Consider the following 25,641-nt stretch of genomic DNA (forward strand, 5'->3'; position numbering starts at 1 on the left):
AGAGAGGGGAGAGGAAAGGGAAAGGAAAGAGAGAGAGAGAGAAAGAGGAAAGAGAGGGAGAGGAAAGAGGCATACAATAATTCATTTGCATTTAATTGTAATGGTTCAAAGAATGTTTGGAAAAATGTTCGGCCCTCCAGCACGTTCACTTCATCCAATCTGGCCCTCTTTGAAAAAAGTTTGGACACCCCTGCCCTAACAAGTCCTCCCCAGGGACCTGGTATAGGCAGATAGATGTTGTTGTTTAATAATATTAAAGATACTGTCACAGGATGTGAGCTGTTCAAAGTAAAGTTGTCTTTTGCGACAGATCGGTTAAACGCTGTTGGTGTTCAAGTGGTGTTCTAAATGTAGTCAAGGTGCCTATCGCTATTGGTACTATCTTTGCTTACTTTTGCCACCGTTGTTATTATAACTACAATTACTATTATCACTATCTTTATAATATCAATTTTACTATACACTAAATTGGTGGAGGGAATTCTGCTACATCAGCCTGATTGACACCCACAGCTAGCAGGAGCACCACTTACAGGAGTATACACACCATACTCCTGGTAACAGCCACCTTCGGAACAATTTACAAGATAAAACTATCTAGTATCCCTGGTATTTATGGCAGGTCTATCAGCAACAAGCTATTAAGCAAACAGGAAGCCAGTTTGGACTGCTAGAGGGGGGGGGGGAAAGGGAAACCAGCAGCCTTTTGTATCTTTCATAGCCTTTTCATTTTCTACACTGCTAGCAGCGATTATGGATTCTGTACAGTTACCCAGCTGGAGCTAGGAGAGAGAAAGCGGTGACAGGCTCCATTCTCGGAAAGGGTGTTTGGAAAAACGTTGCCTAAACAGAGACTTCACAGACTTCAGCAGTTACAACAGATCTGCCTCTCACAACTGGCCTTGGCCCTCCTTTTCAAGACAAGACAAAACAAACTGCTCAAAGGGAGGGAAAGTGGGGGGGGGGAGAGAGAGAGAAAGAGAGAGAGAGAGAGAGAGAAATAAAGGAAAACAAGCTATGCTTGTACATATAGTTCACTAACCAGAACTTATCTTTAAATGTTACTCGAAACCTAAAGACATAAAGATATACAAGCTTCTTGATTAAAAGAAGAGAGGTGGATATAGCTAAATGGACTTTGACTGGAACAGAAAAACGAATGCCTGTTGCTGGCATAGCATCCAAGACCTCACATAGCTTCTGAATACCTTCAAGTCTAAGAATGACTTAATGCATCCCAAGATGAGTTATGAGGTCTCTTATTACCAACAGAACATGTGCTATTCATACGTGACCGCTCCAAGAATTTCAGTCGGAAGTGAAGAATTAGTTGTACTTTATCACGAGACCATGAGTGCTACCTGGAGGAATGACTAATGCTCATAACGTGACCCAAGGAAGGATTACCTATGGCAAAGTTCATCCCACTGAGAAAAAGAGGTCCAGACTATAATGTGGGATCAAGGTAAAAGATTAGCCAAGGGGCTACCCTGTATAACACTGGTAGGAGAATCCCGTATAAAAAGGCTGTAGTTCTTATAGTACAGTGGTGGCGAACCTATGGCACGGGTGCCAGAGGCGGCACTCGGAGCCCTCTCTGTGGGCACACATGCCGTTGCCCCAGCCTTGCCTCCCCCCGTGACCCCCTCCTCACCAGCAGTCCCCCGGAGGAGAGTCACCCCTGAGCGTGGCCCATGCAGAGCAGCGCAGCCAAGGACATGGCAGCCAGGAAGTGTAGACAAGACTCTGCCCTCATGCCCCATCACGCACAGTTGATGTTGCAGGGCGCGGGCAGAGGGCATGGCCACCATGGCGCTGCTGGGCTGCCTGGGCGATCTGCGGCGGGCCCTGCAGGCAGGTGGGGTGGGGGCAGAGCGGGGGCGGGGCAGGGGGTGGAATGGGGGCGGGGCCAGTTTTTGGGCACTCGGTCTCTAAAAGGTTTGCCATCACTGTTATAGTATGACCATGTATTAGAAGAGGGCATTAATGCTTAGCAAGCTCCTAGAAAATCTTGATAGCTATTGGAAAACATTTAAGTAAAAGTCCCTTGGATGACCCACCTAAGCCAAAAACAAACACTACAGGTCGTCCTCAACTCACGACCACAACTGAGCCCGGAATTATGTTGCTAAGTGAGAAATTGGTTAAGTGAGTTTTGCCCCATTTTACGATTTTTCTTGTCACATTTATTGAGTGAATCACTGCAGTTGTTAAATTAGTAACACAGTTGTTAAGTGAATCTGGCTTCCCCATTGACTTTGCTTGTCAGAAAGTTGCAAAAGATGATCACAGGATCCCAGGACACTGCAACTGTCATAAAGATGAACCAGTTGTCAAGCATCCGAATGTAAATCACGTGACCACGGGGATGCTGCAGCAGTTACAAATGAGGAAAATGGTCATAAGCCACTTTTTTCAGTGCCGTTGTAACTTCAAACAGTCACTAATCGAACTGTTATTAAGTCGAGGACTACCTGTAATCTCTTTGAAGTGACACAATTTGGCAGAAATAGAAAGTGAGTGGAGGGTGAATTTTAAATAGGGAAAATTTTTTAAAGATTTTAATAATGACACAGCCATTAATATATTTGATTTTTAATTGGTTTTATAGGGGAAATGTTTTTTGTGTTGTTTTTTAACATGCTGTGAGCCGCCCTGAGTCCCGTGGGGAGAAGGGCGGCATAGAAGTTAGTGATAAATAAATAAATAAATAAATCTGTCAGCATCAAATGGTGGGGAAAATGAAACAGAGATGGATTTGCGGGGAAAATAAACTGGATGAAAGACTACTTATTCCTTTAAAAAAAAAAGACGGAGAAAAAGAGGGTTCTAACATAATGCATGTAGGTCCCTAGTTTATTGAACCAAAGTTACCACTAATAAGAATGCCGTATTTCACAAAAAAAGATAAATGGGAATGGAAGCTGTTGATTCAACAGAAGTCAACATCAGCATGGAGAGAATTACGGCTTCAATTGTGAGCTCGGGAGAATACGCATATGAAACAGTGACCCACCTCCTCCATTATATTATTTATGAGATTAGAAAAAATGGACATATGTACTCACTTGAAAAAAAGACTAATTGGGAAAAGAAAGTACTATAGCTTCCTATCTTCTGGAAGCATCCAATCAAGAAACAGGCTTGTTTGGGATTTTACATTTTATGATATACATGAGACATAACAACATATGCTTGAATATACCGTACTCTTAATGTATCCTCCTTTAAGTGAAATTACGTACCGTGTATGTGTATGTATTAAATCACACCACAGTAATAAATTGGATGTGCTTGTACAGCACACGCAACCAGATTAGTTACAAATCTAACTGCCACATTAGCACAATGCAGGAAGCTAGGTTAGTTTTAGCATGGTTAATTTTTTGTGTCTTAGCATGTTATGTTAATCTAGCCTATTTGAAATACTTTAGGGTTCAGTGTATCATTTTTTAAAAAAAAATGTGTTAACTCAGGAACCAAGTTAAATGTATTGTGTAAGTATAGCAAGCTACTGATTATCACTATTTTAAAAAAAAAAGTCAGACCAAAGAAGATTTTTTTGTGGCATGTTATCTTTGGTACAGGATTAAATATCACTTATGACAATAGAGATTGCTATCCAGTGTTTATAGCACTAGAAGGAAACAGGAATCAAATTCTTAAACTTCTGCAAACTCCCCAAACAGGTTTGTCTACTTGAGCAAAGCAGAACAACAATAAAAAAATATAAAAGTTTCAGGGTGGTGCAAATACCACCAAAGATTTTTTTTTGAGACCTGTATTTGTTTTTTCTGCCCGCCTAAGAATCTCCAGTAAAAGAGTCACAAAACACCGATGAATACCAATTATCAAATTAAAATGTAATCAAATCACAACACTTGAATAAAATTAATTCAAAATGTATTAAGCAGAACCAGAATATAGAAAATGTAGCTTTGAAGCTTGGCAAAAAGTAAATTGAATCAGCCCTGTGGGAAGAGGTTTAAGAACAGAACATGATCTGCTTCTGAGAATGATCAACAATCTATCTGGCAGTTCTAGGAGTACAGATCTGTGGAACAGAAGCATCAACGTGTCTAGACAAAATAAATTGTTCCTTTAAAATTATTCCATATCACGACATTTTCCCCAACTCCAGCTCTTATCTCTTGCATATTTATAGAAGGCACAGAAAGTCTTTAAGGAAAGAAGGCCTTCTATAACCTTCTACAGCTCCTTTCATATCTAATCTAGCTACCGGTCCATCTAGAGCAGGGGTGTCAAATTGCCGGCCCGCAGGCCAGATGCATCATAGCGAAACTGCAGCCACCCCATTACCAGCAATGGCAAAAAAGTTGCGATACATCGCGACACATCACGTGACATTGCGAGTTTGACACCCCTGATCTAGAGCAATATTGTCTAATATAAGAACAGGCAATACGGTGCTACTGGCCTCCATTTCTGTATGGACATCTCCATTTGTGCCTCACAGACTGCAGGTTAGTCAGCAGTGCTCTACTTGATCTTCTAAAATGTAAAGGTATATGTAGTGTACAGAAATGTGGCCCAAGTTGCAGATCTTTGCTCTCCTATGCAATTTCAACTTTTGCAAGACCAGCCCAGACTATGCTGTAAAACTGAGGGAGAGAAAGTGCCACACCTCCTAGATTGAACAGTGAATAAGATCAGGAAGGAAAAGGAAAGCTGCACAAATATCAACTGACTTCAGGCATCCCATTTCATGGTGACAGGAAGTCTGTTGAAACCAACCAAATAGGGCAGTTGTAACAAAAGAGAAAATTTGAACTCTTAATGTCTGAATCCTAGTATATCCACCTCATTAATCTACCCCAAATTAAGGGCTGGGACATATGCAATCCAGTCCTTGAAACCAGATTCCATCAGTCATTTCCCTTTTAGCTCCAATTTTAGTTTCCTATTAACATTTGAATCAACAAGCTATAGTTTGTACATGACCTTCAGACTGGAATTGCAAACCATGATTTGGTTTGGTTATGAAAATCCAACAACGATTCACTCTAAAGAGGAAGCAGTTCTTTGGATCTGAATACAAAAGGCTTCAGCTGGTCCAGAATGCAGCAGGGCAGGCAGCAATGGGCATACCAAGGTATGCCCACATAATCCCTCTGCTGCTTTCTGAGCTGCACCGATTGCAAGTTTGCTTCCAGGTGTAATTCAAGGTTCTGATTGCTACCGATAAAGCCCTACATGGCATAGGGCCTGTTACACAAGGGGCCACCTGTCTCCCACTGTATCTGCCTAGCCAATTTGATTTGGCAGGGTTGGTGAGCTCTGGGTTTCATTGATTAAATAATGCCATCTATTGAACTCCGGAAGCATGCAGTGCTGCCCTCCGGAATGAAGGTCTCCCCCACAAGATTTGAATAGCCCTCACCTCACTGGTATTTCAAAGGGCCGTGAAGATATGACTATTTGCTTAGTCCTTTGGCAAGGACGATTCATGCACCTCTTCTTCCTTTACGTTGCTCCCATCCAAGTTTGTTTTCTCTGCCATCTCTTTTCATTCTTTTGTATTGTCCTTGTATGTTTCCCTGTTTTTAAATGCTTTTAACAATATAGGTGGCATACACATTTATGTATATGTAACTGTATAATTAATATATATGTGAATCCTGGGTATACACATTATCAATAAAAACATAGAAAAACGAACACCAGGATAAAAATAAACAGGACCGTTTAATATAAACAAGCCTGTAAGTAAAAGAGTTACTGAGCTTTCGTCAGCCAAACTACTGACGTCATCAGAGTTGGAATGCTAGATGATTAGGGAGCTTGCCTATATAGCTGCCTGTCTCTGCGCCCGGCTTCTCGAGCACGTCATCGGCCCATTGATTGTGTTAATCTGCAACGTGCTAAATTGATTTGCATCCGGCAGCCTGTTGGTGGACCCGATAGTTATGTTCAGATCCTCCATTGCTTTTTCTAGCGCGCGTGCGGGCGCCTGGGGGGCAGCTATCAAGCTGTCTCTGCTCCTTATCTCTCTCCCCTCTCATTTTGGAGCGATCTCTCAATCTGCATTTCAAATGCCCTGTAGGGCTGTCATCCTCCCCTAAGGCCACCGTTGTTTCGTCCATAGCTCCCTCTCCCCAATCCTGCGAAGAGCAGCTGTTCGGATGTTCCTGCTCCCTATTCCCCCCCTTTTTGTCTCTCCTTCCGAGCCGCTTCCGCGCGTCCGTTTCCAACATCCGATCTTGACACATTGTTAGTCGTCTCCTCCCATAGCAGCTATTGCCACCTCACTGTAGCCCTGTTGCTCCAATCTTGCCGGTTGCTATCTCATTGTGGTGTCCCCTGGCCCCCCTCCCCTTTTGCCGGTTCGCTATCCTCCCTAGGGATCGCAGCTTCCCCATTTGTAAAGCCATGGTCCTGCTTTTGCACCCTGTGGGATTGGCCATCTGCTCTGTGGATTGCAACATTGTCTCTCCCACCTTCTAAGAGTCTGGCACGCCGGTAGGAGGTCTATATGCCAGTTGATGGAATTCTCATCCGAAAGCCAGACTTCTTTAAGAAGGCGGCCACTCTTAGTGGTCTCACGGGATATGGCCTATGCGTTTTCCAGATCGAATGTGTGGTCCAGGTTGGCCATGTGGGCCCACACTTGTGAGCGCTGCTCTTGCCTTTTAATTGCCAGTTCATGTTCATGGACCCTAGTCCTGAGCCTTTTAGCTGTTTCCCCAATGTAATTGCAGGGTGCCGGATGCAAATCAACTTAGCACGTTGCAGATTAACACAATCAATGGGCCGATGACGCGCTCGAGAAGCCAGGCGCAGAGACAAGAAGCTATATAGGCAAGCTCACTAATCACCTAGCATTCCAACTTTGATGACGTTGGCAGTCTGGCCGACAAAAGTTCAGTAACTCTTTTACTTACAAGCTTGTTTATATTAAACGGTCTTGTTTATTTTTATCCTGGTGTTCGTTTTTCTATGTTTTTATTGAATACACACACACACACCTCACTAATATTGTTATTATTGAAAAGGAAAGAAGAAAGGGAAGAAAACAGTTCTGAGTGTAAATATGGTCTAAAGGCTTAGGAATGTTGTATATTCCAACCAACAATCAGGCTCTAGCAAAAATACCTTTTCAGTTCAAGAACATCTATTCTTTAAATCCTCTGTATAGGTTAGACCTGGGATACTGTTCAGAGCCATTGCAGAATTTGTACGATTCTTCTGTTCACACTAAACCAGAACGGACTTACTAAACGGAGCTGGTTGATGCGGGAGAAGAAAATGATTTAAAACAAAAGTCAAGATGGTAGCTGCAGTAGTGCATTTGAAGTTTGATGGACATAAAAAAAAACCAGTTCAAGCAGTGATCAACTTAACTTTTTTGACCATATCCTGCAGATATCTTCAGTCTGAGATAAGCAGAATTATCTCAAATTGCTACTAGTATTTAAAATTTGGAACGTTCAAGAACTGAAAACCTTAACATGCAAATTTGAGGTGTTTCCAAGAACAGTTTTTCCAAGTGGAAGTTCATATACTAAGCATACCACAGTACAAGTAGTCCTCGGCTTACGACCATAATTGAGCCCAAAGTTTCTGTTGCTAAGGGAGACATTTGTTTTGCCCCATTTTAGGACTTTTCTTGCCACAATTAAATGAATCATTGTGGTTGTTAAGTTAATAACACAGCTGTAAAGTGAATCTGGCTTCCCCATTGATTTTGCTTACAAAAGCAATGGGTCACAAAAGGTGATCACATGACCCCGGGACACCGCAACCATCATAAATATTGCATGCATCTAAATTTTGGTCATGTGACCATGAGGATGCTGAACTGGTCATAAGTGTGGAAAAACCTTCATAAATCACTTTTTAAAGCGCCTTTGTAACGTTGGCTACCTGTACCAAAACATACATGAATTTTTCCACGAAGGAACCTAATTTATCAGGAACAAGTCTAGGCACCCTCTTCTTGCTGCTTGTAAGAGCAAGGCTGAAAGAGAGATAGAGGGAAACAAATTCTTATTAACTAGTGGAATACTTTAGCAAAGGAAAGCAGGTAGTCTTCGACTTATGACTATTCGTTTAACAACAGTTCAAAGTTATGACCCCTTTGCAATTATAACCAGCATACCACCTCCACGGTCGCAATTCATATGCTTGGCAACTGGTTCACATTTAGAGGTTGTAGCAGCCCACAGTCACATCTCTGCAATTTGGGACCTTTTTGCCAATTTCTGGCAAAAAAACACACATTTTTATTAATTACATTTAGAAACAGCTATCTCCCTCACAGAGGAGTTCCGGGTGGTGTACAAATAACACATGGGGGAAGCTGGATTTACTTAATGACCCCCTTAAAAACTATTGTAAAATTAGATGTGACCCGACTTAACAACCGCAACAACTTAAGATGGAAATTCTGCTCCCAATTGTGGTTGTACGTTGAGGACTATCTGTAGTTTTGGGAGAGCAAAAGCTATCATCTGTTGGCCTGAGGGCTGCACTTGACTTTTTAAAAAAATATTATTTTATTCAGTTTAATCCCTATCAATTAAAGTTATATGCTGCATAACTCCCAATGACTCTGGGCAGCTTACAAGTTGCTAAAAACATTTAAAACATGGAACAATACAAAAGGCCCAAAAGTAATACAAAACAAAGGAACAATAATGTCAGAGAAAAAAACCTGGATAGGAACAAAGAAAAGGAAGAAAAGGCGTCAATCATCCTTGACAGAGGTCTAGGCCTTTGTGCAATTCAAGGCAGTGTACGTGATGCTTTTGCTTCTATTTTCACCTGTGAGGTAAGGCTGAGCTAAAAGAAAGTGACTGGCCCCAAATCATCTAGCCAAATTCTTAACTCCTCTGACATAAGCCAAATAAGGGGGAAAGGAAGATATTCAGCTCTATTCACTTGTGCACTCTGACACTTTAGAAGAGAAGAGAGTAGTGGGTGGATCACATTTTTTCACCCACCCCTGGAATACAACTTTAGATCTTCAGCAGGCAGAGCATATGCTTTGTCACTAAGCACAACCCTATTAAACTGTCCTATTTCAGCCAAGTCTACCTCATCAAATGGTAGCTGTATGGTAAAATAAGGAGAAGGAGCACTATGTCCATTACCTTGGGCCTCCAGACTGAAAGGCAGCATTAAAATAAAATAAAATAAAATAAAATAAAATAATTAAAAAATAAAATAAAATAATAAAATAAAATAAAATAATAAAATAAATAAAATAAAATAAAATAAAATAATAAAATAAAAAATAAAATAAAATAAAATAAAATAAAATAATAAAATAAAATAATAAAATAAAATAAAATAAAATAATAAAATAAATAAAATAAAATAAAATATAAATAAAAACTACTAGTGAGGTCTGAAGATTCTAAAGAGTAAGGGAGAAAATTAAGATGGCCCTGTTAATAGGCAGCATAAAGAAAATCTAGATGTCACAAGTAAAATTTATCCTAAGTCAGAACAAACTTTCCTTAAAGACCTTACTAAATATAATAGATAAAGAAATGGTCTGAATAAGTCAGTGACTGTACAATAAAAAAAACTGAACTAAATGGGTGTATAATATTAAACACAATCATATCTTTTTTTCCTTAGATGAATAGCCAATTATCAAAATTTAGCCTACACAGAACTAAAATTGTTTTGATTTTAACAGCTGGAATTTATATTTCCAAAATGGGGGTGGTAGAATAACTTACAAACATTTGCTTGTTTTCCTCCCACCAAGCTTTGGGAGATCATCTAATGCAATCTAACAACACTCCAATCCAAATAACTCTGATTAACATGGTTACGATTCCCTGTAATTCCTTTGAGGAAAAAAAACCATTAAAACCTAGAGGAAAAAAATAAATGCATAAGCTTGACTTCTGGTGACTACACGGATAAATAATTTTCTTGGTATTTTCTTCTTCTGGGTTGTTTTTCTGATTTTACAAACTAACCTAGAGTCTTGAGATTTACTAGTGATTTTTATCCAAATACAATTAGATCCACTATTGCTTAGTTTTTTAAAAAAGTTCTAAGGTTATCTAGTTGCTGCCACCAGTTTTGGGGTTATAGGAATGAAAACACCTACTTATGAGCAGCTTTAAAAAATCTATCCTTCCCGCTTTAAAAGGTTACTCCAAAATCTAATTATTCAATTCATCTAATATGCTACCCCCAAAGTCAAACAAAAAACATTAAATCACAGTGTGCTGTGTGAACCCATTGTAGTTTATGAAACTTAGTATATTTCTTAGTAATGGATGAACCTAGCTAACAGTGATTCATTTAACAAAATGTGGATAAGCAAACTACAGCTTAGTGCAATATGAAAATGAAGTGAATCAGTTCTTCATAGCAGAAATCTGAAGTGGTTTGTGTTATATGTGATAAATGTGGTTGTTTCCATAGCAGTATCTTATCTATTGCAACAAGCAACCTTCCTATTTGCTTATGAATATAAATACTACTTAAGTTCAACGCACACTTGGGCAGCACTACAATGCATACAAACTCATGTATCTCTTTACTTAAACCACTATCCTGTAGCATGAAAAGTGTTATAAGGAATTAAGGTTTGTTTCTCTGTAAAATCCTCAGATCTAGAACTAGACACTAACTTTGTATATAATAACAATTTTATCTAGATAGAGGTCAGTTTTCTCTAGCCATGGCCAGGTAGGAAAATGCCGGGGCAGAGATCAAAAGTGAAAGGGAAGGGGGTGGGGTAAAGCACATATAAAACTTGTTGGTCAGTTCCATGATCACAAGACTAAGACTAAAGGAATCCTGTTTCCAACCCACAAAACACAAAAAGCTATGAGGAAAAAAGATGACAGCTTTATTATTATTAGCTTGCACAACAGCATGAATATTGTGCAATGGATAACACATTCAATTTTTTGGCATTTGTTTGTTATATAGATGACTAATTGAGTTTCTGAGAAATTCATGCCATCTAGCAAGTCAAGGGTAACTGATCAACTCCACATTGATTCTCTCCCAAGGCAGAACATATAGACAAACGACAAAGTACTAAATTTCCATATTGAATGAAGATCTACCGTTTTACATTGAACAAAATTTGGTCACTATGCTCTAAGAAGAGCTAAAAATACTCAAAATAAAACTATTACCAAAATCGAACTCTCCAGAAGTATGTACCTGCACATCCCATACCTTATTATCCTGGGTGCACAAAAGGTACCTAATGCATCTCAATATATAAACCAAATTAAAAAAAATCTACTGAAAATTTCTTTTTATTCCATAGCTAGACTGTGGATGCCATTTTAAACTTTTTAAAAGAAGAGTTGGATATTAAAACAGCAATGCTGTTCAAGTTCATTAAAGTGATATACACTACAACGAAATGTCCTAATTTCATATAAAAATTGATGAGCTCTGAACTGACAACGAACAGGCAAGACATCCTGGGGTTATGGTGGATAATTTAATTGATGTGTCAACCCCTTCTTTGAAACACTTTGGAAAAACTTTGAAAAACAGAAATTCTGCCATGGAGATGATTAGGACATGGGAAAAGTTGGTTCTCAAAATATTTTATTTATTTATATCCCCCTACACACATATTTTGTGTATACATACAGGCACAGACACACTTACACATACTGCAATTACAGTTGGAGAACTATTTAGAGCTTTGGCCAGCTCAAAGAGGATACCACAGTGCTGGAAACAGTCAACCAAAGTGAAAAAAGAGACAGGATGTAATAAAAACATAAACAAGTAAGTAATGCACAGTTCAGGGATCTTTCTCAGGCATGCACACAAGACCCTTCCCTAGGAATCATCCTATGGATGGCTCTTCCACGTGAGGATTCTGCACTGGTCTGAAAACAGCTCTGGAGCTTTGTGTTTCTAGTGGTAATGAAGACTGAATTATTCTGGCTCAGTATACAGTATAACTGAAACTGCTACAAAGCTGGGGAGGGTTTTTTAATGTGAGGGGGAGAAGAGTATTGTTAAAGCTCTGCAGCTATGGTTCCCCACTGAAGGGAACTTTTGTTCCATTATTCCTACCAGCGCCTAAGCTTCAGGTTGTCTCAGGGAAAAGCAGCTGGATGGATTTGTAGTTCTTTCTCCTTAAGCCAACCAAAAGGACAGAGATGAAAGTGACAATTATTTTGTCAGTTTCCTCTGGAGTAGAGGAATGGCTCTCTTTTTTGTGTGGAGTTGTGGTAAGGGAGCACTGATTCTTGCTCCCAGTAGTAAAGCAGAAGTAATTGCATCAGGGATGCATTTCAAACTACTCAGCATCTAGAAAATGAAAATAGTGACCATGTGGAAGTGCTAATAACTCATGACAGATTAATGACAAAGCAATTCAGAAAAATCCACAAAGGCTATCAATGCCTATTAATTATGACAACAGTTTGCCTCAGTACATATAGTTGCTACAGTACATGAGTGGAATTGTATTCATGTATTCATGGCTCATTAGCGGGATAACAGAATGGTAAATTATTGTTACGTGGATCTTTGCTTTGATAAAGCACAGCTCTTTTCCCTTTATGTAATAATTTTCTGGGGGAAAAAATACTTGACATTAATTGAATTCCTCAACTTACAACTATTTGTTTAGCAATTGTTCAAAGTTACAATGGCACTCAAAATAGTGGCAATCGGTCCTTGCACTTATGATTGTCAGAGCATTCCTAGGGTCATGTGATCAAAACTCAGGTGCTAGGCAACTGGCATGATTTTATGAGTTGCAGCATCCTGGGGTCGTGTGATTGCCCATTTCTGACCTTTCCAACTGGCTTCTGACAAGCAAAGTCAATGGGGGAAGCCAGATTTGCTTAATGACCACGATTCGCTTAACAACTGCAGTAATTTGCTTAACTGAGGTAAAATGGTTGTAAAATCAGGCGCAGCTCAACTGCCTTGCTTAGTAATGGTTACTCTGGTTCCAATTGTGGTCCTAAGTCAGGGGTAGGCAACCTTGGCTCTTTTATGACTCGTGGACCTCAACTCCCAGAATTCCTGAGCCAGCATGGCTGGCTCAGGAATTTTGGGAGTTGAAGTCCACGAGTCATAAAAGAGCCAAGGTTGCCTACCCCAGTCCTAAGTCAAGGATTACCTGTATTACTCAGAATCAGTTTGGATGGGACATCAAACATTCAATGTTTTTCTCAGCTCAGAAGCAACGTAAGTGCCATTTACTATGGAGTTCAATCCAGCATCTTTAAAATGGAAGTAAAAGCAGAATTTAGTATTTTTGAAATGGAGACATTTATTTGAAAGAGATTCCCTTGAGGGAATTACTTTACTTCTCATTTGATCCTCCTATGAACAGGAAATAATCAAGATGGAACATATAACATTTTTCTACACCATCTCACTAATAGCAGAGAAAGGGCAGCAGGCACATAGAAGGAAGCGTAGTTTATACTGTCTGCTTCACCATTTTTTTGGGAAAATTATTCTTTCCTCTTTGAATACCAAATAATGAAAAAAGGCATGCAGTTTTACTTAGATTAGAACTGGGAGACTGTGAATTCTAGACCTGCCTTGGGTACAAAACCAGCTGGATAACCTTGGGTCAGTCGCTCTCTCTCAGCCCTCAGAAAGCAGCAATGGCAAACCACTTCTGAAAAAAACCTTACCAAGAAAACTCAAGGATTTGTACAGACAGTGTCCAAGAATCAGAGCCAGCTCAATGGAAGAAAAAACAGTTTTACTTTGTATTAGATAATTCTATCCTTTTAACATAGCAAGGATCACCACATCTGCAGTATAAAAAAAGTAATACCAGAAAATCGAAAATGCTATAAGTGGAATGTTGCATATAACAGCAACTGCCCACTTGCTCTCCTCACCCACCACATTCCTTCTTCCCCTCAACTCTGCAACTGCTTCAGTGACTCTCTGCCTTTTCCTCCTGTTCTGGGGATATCCCAGGAACATGGCCAGAAATGAAAGCAGATATAGGATATTAACACAGACTTTAGAAAGACATTTAGCCATTCATGTGAGAAGTAAAAGTACCAAGATGGGAAGGGGAACAGGACAACCTTGCCCCTTCTGAGACTCTAATCCACATTTCCATGTTGAGAGAGAGAGGTTCAGAAGAGAAGAGTCTACTTCTAAGTCACACAAGAAGACCAAAGAGTTAGGTGACATTTCCATGGACAACTGCTTCCTTCACAATTTTACCCTTTGCCTCAACAGGCTGGGTGCTCTGAATTGCTCAACCTCCATTTAAAAAAAAACATGAATACGTTAAATTAATATAGCAAAAATGTTGCAAAATCTCTACATTCCTGCATGATCTCTCACAAAACCTCACAGGCAACACCACTTACATCTTGATAGGTTTGATAGATGTGCAAGTTTTAGACAACTAAAAATGAATATGTTTCTCCTTTTTTTCCTCTGCAGCGCTTGAATATGAGCCAATTTCTAAATTAGACCCAGGTCACCTTTCATTCCTTCCAGTTCAATACTCAGTGGATTAAAAAGAATGTTGGGACAACTCCTCCAAAAAATGTATGTGGTTAAATCTATTCATAAAAAGCATCTGGAAGGCTTTCTCATTAAGAGAGACTGTAGTTCCTTTCAAATCTTCATGCAAGGAGACAGCAGGACAAACCAATTTATATTAACTTCCAAAACCTCAGCTTTATTCTTTAAAAACACTGTGCATGAATAGACTATTATGATTTCTGCGTGGAGGAAGGAATTCTGATTTCTTCAGCCCATAACCACACCACTCCTCAAATAATATCTACATATGATGTAAGGTCTTTGATTAACAGATCCATCAGATAAATATATACTCTGTACTGTACGTTATGGTGACATTTTGAGTATTTTCAGGCAAGCTTATATTAGCATTATAAAGTAGATCACAGCTATTACAGGTAGTCCTCATTCAATGACCACTGGTTTAACAATCGTCCAAAATTATGATGGTACTGAATAATGAGATGATGACCAGACTGTGTAGTGCAGCTGTCATAGCATCCCCATGCTCATATTATCACAATTTGGGTGCTTGGCAACCAGCTGACAATTGCAATGATTGCAGTATCCTGCGGTCATGTGATCACTATTTGCAACCTTCATTGCCAGCTTTTGCAAAGGCAATTGGGAAGCCAGCAGGTGGTCAGCAATCATGTGACATCACACAGGATTCAAAGTTAACAACAGCAATTGCCGCAATTGCCATGTCAAATCAGCATGGTCACGTGCTTTACAATATCACTTAGCCATGGAATTGTTGGTTCCAAATATCATCACTAAGCAAGGATTACCCATATACCCATATTGGAGATATAGCAAGAGAAACACTGCAGCACATCAGCAGCAACTGGCTTCAAGGCCACCAGATGAATTCAGAGCAAAGAGGAGATTCAAGCAAAGGCCTCCATGGCCTTCAGCTATCACTCCATTCTCATTAGCTGAAGGCAGCAACAACAACAAAAAAAAACCAGACAGCCTTATCTGCTTTTGTTTATTTTAGCCTTTTTAAATTCCACTCTTCAAAAGACTTCCTGGATTGTTTTGCAATGTACATGAGAACCCAGCCAAGGGCCTCAGTATCTTGACTCAGTCTAAGGCAGCGTTTTTCATTTGTATTATGAACTGCGTGTAGTCTTTACAATATTATTACAATTGCACAGGATTAATATCTAGAACCCACACAAATAGTCAGAAGCAGCAAATACTTGCTTATGAACATTCAAATATGTCACAAATTCTACATCTGTCTTTATCCGATTTTGCTTCCTGAAAATTAATTTAGGGATAATGTACATCTGTCCTTAGCTGATTCTGCTTCCTAAAGAAAATTATTAATTTAGGGCTAATATACCTTTTAATCAGGCCATAAAAGTGCTATGTTCCTTTTAGGGACAAACATATAAACCCTCACCCACTTGAAGAGGCTCAGGAATACAGATAATACGAAGTCTCTGTGTTTCTTGTGAGTATTGCATTTATTATGCTAAAGTTCACCAGAGGCATAAAATGGGATTGCATGCCGAATATTATTTGGATGAAAACCATATTTTAAAAACCCTTCTTTATACATATAAATTATAGGATCGCTGATTTAAACTCAAACCACCTCTACGACAACTCAGACTTAGAATAATGAGAGGCACGAATCTTTAGTTGCAAAATTTAAAAAAAGCAATTAACTTCAATTCATTTGAGACAAATAGAATATGATTTGCAATTGATATCTGTTGTTCAATGGTTGAATTAATAGGGAAGATTTTCCTTTCGTTAAAAAATCAGCATATGGTACTTACATTATTTGCAATTCTGACTACATGGTATATATTTGCACAATATAAATGAAATAAATAAATAAATCCTAATAAAACAATAATAGCAAATATCAGACAGCTTAAAAAGTGTCCAGGGAAAATGTGAAATAGTAAAGGCACAGCTGTTTGCCATAAAAATCACAATTACACACCACTTGTCTAAATAAAATAAAAAGATTGTGATACTCTGAACTACTTGCCATTGTGAAGCAGGTTACATCAAACACCGAAATCTCATTCCCACATTATCATTCATATATAATACTACATATTGTATATCTGTGTGTTCTTTCACTTCCAATGCTAATGTAATAGCATAGTAACAGTGCAACATGTATTCAGAAATGACTTCCACATCTTTAAGATTCAGACAAAGGTCCTGCTCACTTTTCCACTGAGGAAGTTCTGAATGGTCATTTCACTAGCCACACCCTCATTTCCCCAATTACTCTTTCTAGAATGTTTAAAACATGCTCTCCTATTTTATGGAGTACTGACATCCAAATTAAGCTCTGTAATGTGGTACTTAGGGCATCCTTTAAAGACGGAGCACTGGCAAGGGCAAGTTGTTCAGAAACGCAACTACTATGTTACACCAATATTTTCAAGCCCAGTTCAAAGTGCTGATTCCTAATTTTAAAGTTTTAAACCGTTGGGGCCAGGTAGTTTCACTACCTATTTTTTATGGCGAGATCCTTCTTTCTTTTCCTCATCTGAGGACATTTGTAGAATGCATCACCTCCTGGATTCACCAGGGGATGAATGCCTTACCCGTGGATACCCCATCATTGTCAGCTTTAAATAAAATCCTGAAGGGCAAATCCATTTATTCTTTAAAATTCTCCTCAGAATATCCTAAACAAGGCCTATCTATGTGATCATTAAGAATCAACACCAATTTGATGGCACATAATCACTGTCTGTCAGAGTTCCAAGTGGAATTATGATTTTTAGTATTGAAGGCAGTTTTAATTTTTCTAGTGTTTAATATTTTTAATACTAAGTTTTATTTTTAAATAAATTTTATTATAGACCACATATTGGGGAAAATGCCTTTAAAAGCAGATTAGAAAGTTTTTGAATAAATGTTACATAATTTTAATACGACAATCTGCTGCCTGCTTTCAGAACTGAAAGATCAATTAATTATAAACAGGAGTTAATGACCCAAAAAAATCAAAAGTTTTATTTTTGAGAACATGGAATTCCACAATAGCTAAAGAAGTATTCAATCCAAAAAGAACTGAATAGAATATTTACTGAATAACTAAAGTTAAGGGCATTTAAACAGAACTATAAACGTTGAATCACTTCACTGTTTCTACAGGACTGACTGATAGGACAATTTAATAAAAAAAACACCTATGGAATGTCAGAGGAACTAGAATATGGTATTGTGGGATATTCCAGTTTATAACTGAAAGCTACTGTGAGCTTTACACAAGAATTGCACTCAATTTTACAGCTCAGTTGGATATCAATGGAAGTAATATACAAGCAAACTAATAAGATTGCCAATTAAAAGAATCTTTGAGTATTAATCAATATTCTGAAGTTATGTACTAATATAAACATGGACACAATCAAAGTACAATCAAAGTAAATATTCTTTAAGAGGAGTTTCTTTTGCTGCTTCTGAAATACTCTTTACCAATCATAAATTGTCTGAAGTTCTCTAAATTATATCTAGTGCTAGCAAGACTGCATTATATCACTGATAATCTAGGCCAGGGGTAGGCAACCTTGGCTCTTTCATGACTCAGGAATTGGTGGGAGTTGGCTGGCTCAGGAATTCTGGGAGTTGAACTCCACGAGTCATAAAAGAGCCAAGGTTGCCTATCCCTGATCTAGGCGTTCAGACGTATCTAAGATTTTTTTATTTCCTAGATGAAATACACACAGTGTATATTTGTTTATGCCAGCCCAGCTAAATATATCTGCAATACAACTTAAAGAGGCTAATAATTAGACCAAGTGAAAAATCAGAATTGGGTTTCCCACTAATCTGCATGGAGCAAAATCCGGCATGAACTACTCCAATATAACTCTCAATGAAAGAAACTACTTGTCTCATGCATGATGCCTATTCTTTTTTTCTCTCCCACTGTTGCTTCTTTATGATACTCAAAATTGGCCACTTCAAAAATCCATTTTCCCTCAGGTCATGAAATAATTGTTTTTAAATACTTTAAATGCATTTAATATAAAGCAGTGCAGTATCGTACATAATCAAATCAAAAGTCTAAATGAATTCACAAAGGACAGAGGCTAGTAACAGAAGGCAAATATAAAGTCAGTCAATCATGTTGCTATGATGAAAGATAATTTGCTTTTAATGAGAAAAGTGTACACTGTGTGCATTCTTCCAGGTTCAGGGATGCTGTAAGTTTTGTAAATGAACATGGATGAGTTTGGCTTCCATACAACAATGGCTATTCGCACACTACACTATACTAAACAACATTGATCTAATTAAGGCTGGATGCAATCCACGCAAATCCATCTAATAACCAATGGTGTATCATCTTGCAAGTTCCATGAAGCAGTTCAAGCTATTTTCAGAAAAGCAAGGGGCAGGAATTCAAAATTGCTCCCTTAGCTGGCAAAGAAGTATTTGCTGGCCTTACCTTATAGACATCTCCATAGGTGCCACTCCCCACTCTCTGGATGAGCTCGTAATCTTGCTGTGGATTCCGCCGCATAATGTCTCCACTTGGGCGGGTCAGAGGATCCATAATCTGCTAATACACTCTCCCTTTCCCCACAGGGGGGAACAGGAATGACGCACAGTTGCCTCTGCCTCAAGCACTGAAACCAGGTAAATGGTGTCCTTAAAATCCTAGTGGAATTGTCTGCTGGCAGGAACACATGACTTTGGTCCACTCTTTGTTGGACCTAATATTTAAGAGGAAAAAAGGAAATTGATGAGGTTTTTATTTTAAATAAAAGCAGAGATAGCTTAAGGCACTTTGGGACCAAAGGAAGGAAAACCAAATGGAATTATTCTTCTGGTTAATGAACAGAAGGCGGCATGGCACCTCAGCAGTTAAGATGCTGAGTTTGTCAGCTGGAAAGCCGGCAGCCCAGATTTGAGATCCGAGCGCCATGTGACAGGGTTGAGCTCCCATCCTTTCCCCAGCTCCTGCCAACCTAGCAGTTCGAAAGCATGCAAATGCGAGCAGATAAATAGGTACCAATTTGGTGGGATAGTAACAGCTTCCTGTGAATCATGCTGGCTACATGACTACGGAAATGTCTTCAGACAGCCCTGGCTCAATGGCCTTGAAATAGAGATAATACTGTTGTCCAGTGCCTACTCAGTTCAACAGGCTTAAGCTGGGAAATAGCCTGCTATTTTCAAGCCTCCCGCCCTAATGGTGCCTATGGAGCAGCGGTTCTCAACCTTTTTAATGCCGCGACCCCAACCGGTTGTAAGTCGAGGACTAAACCGGTCGTACGTCGAGCACTAAACTGGTCGTAAGTCGAGGACTAAACTGGTCGTAAGTTGAGGACTACCCAACCGGTCGTAAGTCGAGGACTTTCCCTGCCCGGGAGCGCCACGCATGCATGGTTCCGCCCCCTGCGCCGGCCGAGGCGTAGCTGGCAAGCGGCAGAGACGGAGCAGGCCGACCACCAGTTGGCCCAGCCCAAGGGAGGTAAGGCACCCGCCGGAAAAGGGGAAAAAAATGGCGGACAAAAAAAATGGCGGACAGCCTTGCTTGGCGACCCCCATGAAATGGTCGATCGACCCCAAATGGGGTCCCGACCCACAGGTTGAGAACCACTGCTATGGAGAATCCAACCTACAAATAAGAAATTTTCTGACAGTGAGAACAATTAAGCAACAGAATAGCTAGCCTTCTGGAGTTGTGGAGGCTCCATCACTGGAGGTTTTCAAAAATAGACTGGACAACCATTTACCAGGATGGTATATGGTTTCCTGCTTTGAGCAGGAGGTTGGACAAGAAGACCTCCAAGGACTCTTCCAGCCCTATGATTATATGTTCTATGTTCATCACAGCATAGCTGCACTTCCATCAGGTTAGAAAGAACAATTTCAGCAATCTAGCTTTATCAGATGAATGTTAATATTTACCTTTCAAACTCTATAATTCTGGCATTATTGCCTTAAATTGTAGGAATCGGGACTGATACTGAGAGCAAAGCTAAAATAAGTTCTGAGTTTGTTGAACTCCCTTTTTATTCTTAGTCATCTCACAGTAATAAGCAAGTTTGACAGGTCTTATCTTCCTAGACTTCCAAAATGCACTAAAAACTTGGCTCCCCCCCCCCCCAAGCCCTGGTACAGGATGAGGCAACTGCATGTTGGAAGCTTAACTTGCTGGCAGGTGTTTCTTTTTGTTTTGAGTGTTTATAGTTTTTATAGTTTTAATATGTTTTTTTATTTATTTTACTATTGATGCTGTTTTAATTCTTGATGGGGAGCTACCCAGAATTTAGTATAAGATGGGCAGCTATAGTAATTTTTTAAATAAATAAATAAAAATAAAATAAACTGGGTATTACTTATCCAAATAAATGTTTCCATCCCAACATTTGCCAAGATAAGAGACAGGGCACAGACAGAAGGGATCTGTGCAGGGACAACTGGTGGTTAAGAGGAAAAGGAATATAATCCTGGCTTGCTAATTTCTCTTTCCAAAACCCATCAGCAATATTGGTCCCAGCTGTGCCAGTGCCATTCTGGAGCCCTAATATGCTATTCTCATCAGAATGCAGCAACGAATACATTTTTGAAACCTTATTTTTAGTATCGTTTGAATAGGCAAACAATTGTATAGGCCACTCAAATATGAATCGGGAAATATGTAGTTCTTTAATGATTCAGAGGAAAATATAAGCTTCAGAGTGCCAGCAAGAAAAAAAAACAGCTTTTAGGCATTTGCATAGTATTAAATTGCCCACGGAGAACAAATGATATGAATTCCTGCTGATCCTCTCTTACAAATGTATCTCTCAATCTCTATATTAATAGCATAGGAAAAAAGCTAATAGTGGAACCCCATAATCGCCCTCTATTTTTTGTGACTCCAAAGGAAAAAATATGTGCCATAAAGATCATTGGTGTCTGCACCACATAATCTAAATTCTGCACTTTATTAAAGTTGAAACAGGATCCTTTGTAATTTGTGACTTAGGCACAATATTATAGTATTTTTAACAGTTCTGAGAAAAGAAAAAAGTTTTTGCGGGGGGGGGGGGGAGAGACATCTTAACTCTTAATCGCTATATATCAAATGATATCCCCAACCAACTACACTTGATAATCTGCCATGTGTACCTCAGAGTAAGAGAAAGCAGGTACTTGGCTGGCATTTGCCCCTAATATAGAAGTACAAATTTAACTATAAGGCAAGGGGCTTCCATAGTGTTTTAGAGCAAAGGTCCCCAACCCCTAGTCCATGGACCAGTACTAGGCCGTAGCATCCCAGAAACCAGGCCACACAAACAAGTGAAGACCCATCCATGGGATGCAGGCAGCACATGAAAAGACGCCCCCTCCGGTCCACAGAACTGGTCCCTGGTGCCCAAAAGGTGGCGGGGGGGCACTGTTTTAGAGCTATCTATTTCTTGTATCCATTCACACTGATTTTAACATTTCCTAGCCCCAGCATTATAGCATTTTGTATTAGAATAACCAAGGAGAGAAGCAACCTGGAATTAAGTGAGGACAAATAACCAGTGGAACTGCTTGCCTTCAGACATTGTGGATGCTTCATCACTGGAGGTTTTTAAGAAAAGATTGGAAAGCCACTTGTCTGAAATGGTATAGGGTCTCCTGCTTGAGCAGGGGGCTGGACTAGAAGACCTCCAAGATCCCTTCCAGCTCTATTCTGATTCTAAGAATATTTCCAAAAGAAATATTATTCAGCCCCAATGGATGTTATCTCCATTACTGATACCTGCCCACAACCCAAATGGAAAGGTGGAAGCTGATATTCTAATCTATGCATTCTAGATAAAAATAGTAACAGCTGCATACAAAACTTTAAGGAATTCCACTCCTCAAAAGCAACATTAATACTGTGTTTCTCCTTTGGAAATACCCCAAGGCTGTTTTTTCTCACCAACTCTCTGTAGATATTTTCCACTTAATTTTTTGTAGAACTGGATATCATCATTACCAATTCCACATTTAAATCACATACTTAAATGACTATCTATTCAAGCAATACTAAACATGAGGTTTCAAAAACCTTCAGCTGGGAAGGATTTCAATTGTGACATGCAAACATAAGTTACAATCCTACTTGGATATCTGGGGCATAAGTATGTATCTTTAATCCTGTCAGGGAACCTGAATATAAGGAGGAAGTATGCAAAGGAAAAGAGGTAACAGTAGTCAAGCTATCTATAACTTCAATATACAAACAAAAGGAAAGCTTACAAAGTCAGATGTCTAAGCCCGATACCCACAGAGTCCAACAGCTAACAGTTTCCAGAAACAAAAGAATTGGCAAGATGACAATGCACCAAACAATCTCCTAAAAGCCATCCCCATAATATGCACCATTAAATTTTAGTCCTTTCTTCTTGGTTAAGTATTTGCCATATGCTGAGGTAAGTGAAATTGCAGTTCAGGAATCTATCAAATAAAAGTTGCACAGTATCCGGGGCTGAATTGAGCACAATAAGCTAATGTAAGCAACCTTGTTTGCTTAGCGCATTTATGTATACTGCAGCATCCAGCTTTTCATGGAACAGCACGGATGTCCAGTATCAGTTTGTTTATAACAGGATCTGTTATCCAGCCTCTGTTACCAAGTCTGCAACAAATACTTTCCTGTCGTTCCAGAGTTAATTGATTTAGCATGAATCTCCTTAAAATGTTACTGTATTTTATTAATTATATGAAAGGGAGGCCAAAGATAAAAGTGTAAGCAGCAGACTTTTGACTCAGGAAATTTGCATAAAAGGAGTTAGATCTTTTCAAAGCAAGCTTAAAGCTAGAGATGTTGTGAATGACTAAATAATATAGTAGCATCAGAACCAGTTTGAGGATCTTTTTTAATGTACAAACCTGGCAACAATTTTTTTTCTGCACCATTCCTATGATATTGCCTTCATATCCTTCCCAGCTCATAAGTGCAACAGCCTTAAGTGATCCTTCCCTACACTAGTTTAAAACAGTATCCCCATCCTATCTCCCCAATCCCAATACTGCCTAAGGAAAGATATAAAATCTGTCAGGCTTTGTCACACATTGTCTTGGAGAGAAGTCAGATAAAGGCAAATAGAATCAATATAAGGACTGGAATTGAGGATAGCAAATTTCATATACAGGATATACTTCTTGGATCTTGAAGCATCCAAGATGTGGAAATAGCACTTCAATTGAGGAAAGACCTCATGTCAGAAGCTGATGAACTTCTGGTTATTTTTCACTCTTTAAAACTAGGAATGGGTGCCAAAGGAAGCCACTGACCCCCTCCACCATTTCCCTTGGAGCAAGGGAGCTTTTTTCATCACCAAGCCAAGCTGACAACTGAAATGGCTCAAGCCTGATGTCACGGATGCTTCCTTCAGCCCTCGCCACAAAGCAGAAGTACATCTTTCTGTCATGAACAAGTCTGAGAAAGAGGTGTGCATTTATCCCAGGTTTGCAGCTCTGCATGTAGCTAGAGTCATGCAATACGCCAGAGTAGAAAGCAGTTGACTAGTTTCTGTTCCTGTATATTGCACCAACCTAGTCAGCCGATATAGTTACTTTACTGAACCGCTCTGCTCTGCAAAGTTGGGTAAACCGCGACTCACTTAACCATGGTTTGCCTTGTGCAAGTACAGCCTGCATCGTACGCAGTAGAGAGATTGACTCTGTTCAGTCTCTGCACAGGGGACTTGGAATCTACTTCCCTCCCTATCCTCCGATCCTGCAGCCTTCGGCTTCCCCAAGACCCACGCATTCACTTTCCTTGGCTTCTCCACACAAAGGTCCACGCTGGGAGGCCTCTCTTACTCGAGGGATGAGAGGCGGCCGGGATGCCTCCCTTCTCCTCCAGCCGCGGTCGAAGTGATCCAGGAGGCTCCGCTTACCCTCCCCGCAACCTCTTGCAGGCCCCGATCCCGCGCGGCGTCTCACCTCTTCCAAGCCGAGACTGGGCAGCTCCCTCGGTCGGAGTCGCAGAAGTGAAGGAGGAGGCCCGCTTTGTCCCACCTCGCTTGGCCAGGCGGAGATCAGCGGGGGCCCGCCGAATTGCTCTGCGGTCGGTCGGTCGGTCGGCCCGCCGCGCAAGTACGGCCTGGTCGGCTTGGGCAGAGCTGCTCGGCCTCACCCGCTTCCTAGCGCGCCGCTCGAACCCGCGCCGGGACGGGCCACACCAGACAGATGAGCCGCCGCCGTGGCCACCTCCTCTCCGGGAGTCCCGCCCTCTCAGTCCCGCCTCCTCGGCGGCGGCGGCGGCGGCGCCACAGAAGGGCCGGGCCCCGGGTAAGCAGAGCGACAGCGCCCCGGCGTGGATCTTCCGAATGGGTCTGTTTTCGAGGCAGCGACGCAAACGATCGTCCCAGCCTCAGAGCCCTCGGTTCCAGCACGCCCGCCCGCCCGCTTTTCTTTTCCCTTCGGAAGAAACACTCCGTATTGACTCACCGGCTGTCTGACGAAATTTCCCCCGGGCTGCTTGAGGTCTGGCTGAATGAATGGATGTCCTCGCAGAGGCTCCTCGCGCAGGTTTAATCCATGTTTATTCTCAGCCTCGACAAACCCCCACAAAGAAACGGGTTGTTTACATATTTCTAGATCAAATCATGCTGAGGAACAGTTGATCTCTCTGTCCCGTGCACGCCCGTTTTGGAGTACGCTGCCCGAGCTGGCTGTGGCGATAAAAGACATACACAAAAGGGTTTTCTGCCATCAAGGTTTTAAAAACGTATGCATATATTCGTAATTTTAAAAGGTGGGATTCATCAAGCAGCAATAAATGGTCAGTAACCCTCCTCCCTCCGCCAGTCACCAATAGGTCCTACTCTAGGTAACAAATATAGGGAAGGAGGGAGAGATTGGATCGAATAATTCAAATCATTTTTAAATGGCACACTTCATCAATGATCTCAAAAAGGTTTGAGATCTTATTTAAAAAATATAATAAAATACAATCTTTGTAAAAAATCCATTTAGGTTGACCTAAATTCTTTCATGGATACATCCATTTAGATTTTCTTGGCAACAATATGGACATGGTTTGTATTTGCCTTCTTGTTTTTTAATTCCATTTTTTTTTCAGTTCAGCCTGTTGGCAGTGAGATTTCTAACTAGTATCCCATTGATACTAATTCTGAAGCTGTCACCTGAATTTAAAATGGAAAGGAGAATGGAAGAAGGTCA

At 40.2% G+C, this 25,641-nt stretch overlaps 1 long non-coding RNA gene across 1 annotated transcript in view; it reads right to left on the reverse strand.

Annotated features, from left to right (window-relative positions):
• LOC107293425 overlaps positions 1–24,527 on the reverse strand; it is a 38,587-nt gene extending 14,060 nt beyond the window's left edge. Inside the window, exons 1-2 of the long non-coding RNA XR_001549026.1 lie at positions 24,400–24,527; positions 18,926–19,193 (exon numbers count right to left, since the gene is read on the reverse strand). This is a non-coding gene — a long non-coding RNA (uncharacterized LOC107293425). The remainder of the gene's footprint in view (positions 1–18,925; positions 19,194–24,399) is intronic.
• Positions 24,528–25,641: the final 1,114 nt, after the last annotated feature.

Source organism: Protobothrops mucrosquamatus, unplaced genomic scaffold (assembly GCF_001527695.2).
Source record: "Protobothrops mucrosquamatus isolate PMUCROS unplaced genomic scaffold, P.Mucros_1.0 scaffold1609, whole genome shotgun sequence".
NCBI lineage: Eukaryota > Metazoa > Chordata > Lepidosauria > Squamata > Viperidae > Protobothrops > Protobothrops mucrosquamatus.